Below are 6,073 nucleotides of genomic sequence, written 5' to 3'. Positions count from 1 at the left end.
CCCCAGAATTGGCTTCCCACCGAGAACCACAACTACCGGAACACTAGTTCCGCGGTCTCTCCTTGCACATTCGGAAACTTCCCAGGCCCCGCCCAGTCTTGTCGATTTGAAGCTTCAAGTAACCTTTGACCCTTGAGGGGGCGTGGCACACATACAGAATTTTCTAGTTCCCGATACTCTAATTTTGGGGAGAGAGCTGGGAAGGAGGATGGGAGTTAATGAGTACTTAGATGAAGGGTGTGTGAAAAAACTGAAAATCAGGCTATATATTTTCATATTTAGTTTTTTATTTTCTATATGTAATATTTTCTGTATTCATATATTTTTAGGCAGAGATTTGTGCCTTTTTTTCTGTTTGTTTATACTGTTTCTGGTAAACAATAAATATTCATTGTATGCGTGAATAAATAACCAAGTACAGGACCTGAGAAATCACCCAGGTCAGTAACCCTTCCAAAAACTGGGGTCTTTGCTACATCTGTCATGACAGGTATCAGGGTAACCTTGGTAGGACTTCCAGTAATTGGGTGTTCACTCCCTATTGGAGCAACCTCTAGACAATTCTACTTGAGGAAGTGTTACCATCTCTCTTTTCTTTGGTGTCCCCATCTCTAAAATTGGGATGTTTTCTGTCTGTCAGGATTTTTGTGAATAGTCAATGAGAAAAAGTAGGTCCACGAGTTTTGTAAACTAGAAAAAGAAGTTATACAACTGTTGTGTTTATTATTACTTACAACAACTACTCTTTATTTACTTGGAAGTGGCATTTGCATTAATACAATACTGCTAAGTGCTTTATGGATACTAGTTATTTAACCAAACAACCCAGTAAAGTTGTTTAATAGTAGGTCCCCATTTGTAGTTGGAGAAAAAGCCTCAGAGAGTAATTTTTCCAAAGTGACACAGCTACTAGTGATGGGAACAGGATTAGAGCTGAGGTTGAACTCGAAATTCTATGCTCTTAATCCTAATGCAACTCCGTCTTAACATTTAACCATAGGTTAAAGAACTCATGCTTTTGTTACCTTTTCTACAGCTCTACAGCTATTAGGAGAAAACTAGTATTGTTTCTTGAGAGGATTTTGGGAGGAAGATGCAATAAGACCTAATGATTGACTCCACACACAAAATGAAGGACTGGGATATAGATAAAGCAATGGTGCTATTAACAGAGACAATGAGAAAGTGAAATAGAGGACAATCCTTGTGTATATAGGAGCCTAAGTTGGTAAAATCATAGTATCTTACATTTAGAATAGCCCGTAGGTATAACTTGATCTAACTTCCCTTCCTCCCACTCAACAAGGACATACCTTCTACCATAATCTCAAATGATGGTCATTCAGTCTCTGTTGGAACAATTAATGAGGAATTAATAGTAAAAATATTTTAACTAAGGGTATTGCTAGGTGGACCAGAGAAGCAGAGAGAGAAGAATGTAGCAGGCATGCACAGTGAGAAGCAGATTTGGAGCAAGCGTCCCAGCTTCTTTCCAGTTCTTGGCTCTAGGCTTTTTCCAAGGCCCATAAACATCCCTGCCTGAAGATTCTATGAGTCATCATTGTTTCTTTATAATAAATCCCCCTTTTTTTGCTTAGTTTGTGTTACTTACAACAACAGCAACAAAATTAACAAATAGTGGAATACAGAGTCAACCTGGAGCAACCCTATCTTGACACAACAACATTCATACTCGCATCTCTTATGTTTTTCCTATTTGACACACTGGATGATTCTGACACCCTTTAGATACACTGAAGTTATTATTCCAGGGAGAGAACAGTGGTCTTCTTGGGTCACTGAGCAGCCATCAGGAGAAGGCCAGAGTTATCTCTGTCTGAAACTGCCCAACACTTAGACCTCAGGAACTATGGAATCTGAGTTACTTTGCTTTTGACTTGATCAGCATATCTCATTCACCACCAGACATTGACTTTGAGCTCCTGCCCCTTGGTCCTTTGGGCAATACAGGACTGGGTAATAATGGTGATCACCGTGATCAATACATGGAAAGTTCTCAACTTGTTACATTGAATGAAAAAAGGGTATCAACAAACATTTGTTCAGAACTTTAGAATTTGTACAGCTTATGTATATCCTTTGTCTGCCAGCAACCGGACAACAACACTGTGAAATGGGTCAAAACCAAGAATCTCGGAGCTTGTAAACGCTGTACTAAGGAAAAAAAAAAAGGTAAACGGAAGCCTTGAATATCAGTTAGAGCTGCCAGCAACTTCTTAAAACTTATCAAAGAAACTGAGTAAAGTCACATAGCTAAATCAACTTAGATTAAGCTGCTAAAACAGGATAAGACTTTCCATTAAAGCAGAGTCAGAAGGTTGCAGAGATTTTACAAGTGAGAACAAAAGAAGCAATAGTTAGAGGCTTGTGTCCACTACTCTTAAACAATTCTTTTTTTTTTTTTGTAATTTTATTTATTTATTTTTCCCCCCACAACCCCAGTAGATAGTTGTATGTCACAGCTGCACATCCTTCTAGTTGCTGTATGTGGGACACGGCCTCAGCATGGCCAGAGAAGTGGTGCGTCAGTGCGCGCCCGGGATCCGAACCCGAGCCGCCAGCAGTGGAGCGCGCGCACTTAACCGCCAAGCCACGGGGCCGGCCCTCTTAAACAATTCTGGAGTGCCTGATTATATGCCAGACACTGGGCTAGGTTGTCAAGATGAATGAATAACAGTTCGAGCAACCTGTGGCCCAGATCTACCCCCAGACCAAACACTGTGGCTTAGAAGAAGAGGTCTGTAAGTAAATAGCAACTCCTGTTTGAATTACATGATTGCATAAATGGAAAAAGTATTTCTCAGAATGAGGTGACGCTCTTGGCAGACAAAAAAAAAAGTAGATAGCCATTATATCTGGACTGATATCCAGCCATATGCACTAGTATGGCCAAAACAGTTATTACAAAAATGAAATGCTTTCTTAGAGATTAGTAAATAGCTACTGCTCTGAGCAAGCCATCTTCAGCCCACATCTCCTACCGTAACAGAACCAGAACTCTTATAGTTCTGCATCCACAATTCATCCAGATTAGGTTCTGATTGGTTGGTTTCCATGCCAGTCAGTTTCAAAACCCCCACCTCCTGGTGGCCATTGGCTTGTTGTTGTTATGTGCCTTCAAGTTGGGCTCCGACTGCAGGAGACCCTATAATTAGTGATGTCCACAATTTCCTGTCCTAACCAGCCCTACTCAGCTCCTGTAGACTCATGCCTATGGCTTCCTTTATGGAGTCAATCCATCGCATATTTGGTCTTCCTCTTTTCTCACTGCCTTCTACTTTTCCCAGCATTTTTGTCTTTTCCAAAGAATCCTGCCTTCTCATGATGTGCCCAAAGTTAGGACAGCCGCAGTTGTATCATTTTTGCTTCCAGTGATAGTTCAGGCTTAATCTGCTCTAGGAGCCATTTGTTTGTCTTTCTGGTAGTCCAGCATATCCGTAGAGCCTTCCTCCAACACCATGTTTCAAATAAATCAATATTTTTCCTGTCAGCCTTCTTCACTGTCCAGCTTTTGCACCTGTATGTAGTAATTGGGAACACGAGGGTGTGGATAATCTTGGCCCTAGTTTCTAATGACACTTCCTTACACTTGATGATCATTCTTAATTGTTTCCTTGCTGCCCTTCCAAGTCTCAGTCTTCTCTTGATTTCTTGGCTGCAGCCTCCATTTAAATTGATGACTAAACCAAGGTAAACAAAATCTTTAACAATTTCAATGTCTTCATTGTCTACATTAAAGTTATGTAGTTCTTCTGCGTCATGATTTTTGTCTTCTGGATATTCTGGCACTTTCTTCTTTCACTTTCATCAGAAGTTGTTTTAAGTCATTGCTGCTTTCTGCCAGTAAGATGGTGTCACCTGCATATCTTATATTTTTGATATTTCTTCCAGCAATTTAACTCCCCCTTCATCTGAGTCTAGCCCAGTTTTTTGTATGATATGTCCTGCATACAGATTAAACAGAGAAGAAGATAAAACACACCCTTGCCTGACACCTTTGCCTATAGGAAACCATTCTATCTCTCCATATTCTATTCATATTCACCGTCAAGAAGACGGTGGCTTCTTGTCCACAACACAGGTTACACATCAGGACAATCAAGTGCTGAGCCATGCCCATTTCTTTCAGAGCAGCCCATAGCTTTTCATGATCCATGCAGTCAAAGGCTTTACTGTAGTCTATAAAACATAGACTAACCTTCTTCTGAAATTCTTTGGCACACTCCAGTAGACAACGAATAATCTCAATTAGATCTTTGCCATTAGCTACCTTGAGGGACTCTAGAAGGGCCCCACCTTCCACTGTGGTGCCTGCCCTTTGACCGTACCACTGCCCTCTGCAGACTGGCTGGGCTGGTAAGCAGTGCCTCAGACAGATGTACTGACATCATCTGTGCTGGTGGTTGTTTTGAATTGTCACCCCTGACTAAACCTCCTCACAGTGCGAGCTCTGTGAAGGCAGGAATTTGTCTGTTCATTCTTGAATTTGTTCACAAACCTTACCTGTGTCATCCACACAGCCATTCCAGACAGTGAAGTGAAAGTAAAGATTTGGGGGAGCAAGGAGAAGAAAAGAACAAAGTATGCATTGTAAGTAATGTGAAAGCCCCTATTTAAAATAATTATTACTTTAAGTAGCCTGCTTCAAATATAGAGCCTTAGCAAAGCTACCCCCTGCCTTCTAGAAGCTACCTCATGAAACTTCATCTTTCATCATGTCTGTGTGGTTTCCCTGCTTTGTCAGGAAAGCCAAGCAGAGAGCAGGTCCAGCTGGTCCATCCCTTGGAGATTGGGATGGGGGGTGGGGGTGGTAAGAAGGATAGTTGGGGTAGTTTTGATAGCTTGTAAAATATTTTATTGAACTTAAAAATTTTTTCTAATAGATTTCTTTCTTCTCCTACTAGCCTCTAAATCCTTTCAGAGCAGAAAAAGTAGTCATTCGTTATTCCTCAGAATCTTGTATTCTGTACCTGGAACCTAGCAAATGCTCAATTAATATTTATTGAATAAATGACTAAATGAATGGTATGCTTATGGATTGAGACAGTATTTCATTGGTTGTTTACAGCACAATTCACAGTTGGTACTCTACTAAGTGAAGACATAACCATCACCATTCCCTTCAGTCATCCATTAGTTATTCAACAAATATTTATTGTTCAACTACTGTGGGCTAGTAAATCAGGCCCCAGGTTATACAAAGGTGAACAAAAGAAACATGATGTTTGCTGGTAGAGGTTACATTCTACCCGGCTCTGTCTCTCTCCCATCGCCCCCCAACCCGCCTCCACTCCCATTGCTTTCCTACTCCTCAGTCAGGAATGACAAAAGCCTTGGGTGGTGATTTTCTTTCTTTTTTTTTTTTAACCTGAGTGTCTACCCAGATTGTCCCTCAGACCTGCAGCCCTGCTCCCTTCCTGTGAAGTCCAAGTGGATTGAGTTGTTCCTAGCAGCAATTTCAATTTCTTGATCTTAGCTGCTGTTGTCTCAACAACTTCCACTGTTGTTTGGCTTCCTCCTTTCATAGTCTTGCAGCTCCTACTTCTTTATTAGACCCTCTCTCTTCTACCCATACTGGTGTTTCAGGAATCAGTGAACAACTATCTCTGTGAGGGATTTGTTTACAATCTTAAGGGTCAGATCTTTCAGTTATTACTAGTCTTTGTTATCCTTCCTCGTAAAAAAAAAATATATATATATATATATATTAGCCTGACTTATTCAGCTCTACTTGCCAGAAAACTGAATCCAATATGACATTAAATGTGACAAAATGGGGTACAACCTAACTTGCTACTAATGCTTTCTTGTGACTTCTCCACCTTCCAAAGACACAATTTTTGTTAATCAGTCCTTTGTGGTTGTCCTTCCCCCGCTCCCTAGCCCACACTCTCACTTCATTACTCTCTGATGTGGGACCATTTTCTCCCTACTTTATTAGGGAGTATGATCCTCTGCTTCTGAAAATCTGACAGATCCAAAGTTCTATGTGTCATTTCTCTAAGAAGGCCCACCTCAAAGCCCTTAGTCAGATGATAATCAAAGTCCTAGA

This window comes from Ceratotherium simum, chromosome 2, assembly GCF_057802395.1.
Source record: "Ceratotherium simum simum isolate JZ-2026a chromosome 2, ASM5780239v1, whole genome shotgun sequence".
In the NCBI taxonomy this organism is placed as follows: Eukaryota; Metazoa; Chordata; class Mammalia; order Perissodactyla; family Rhinocerotidae; genus Ceratotherium; species Ceratotherium simum.
Note: the sequence above shows the minus strand (reverse complement) of the source record.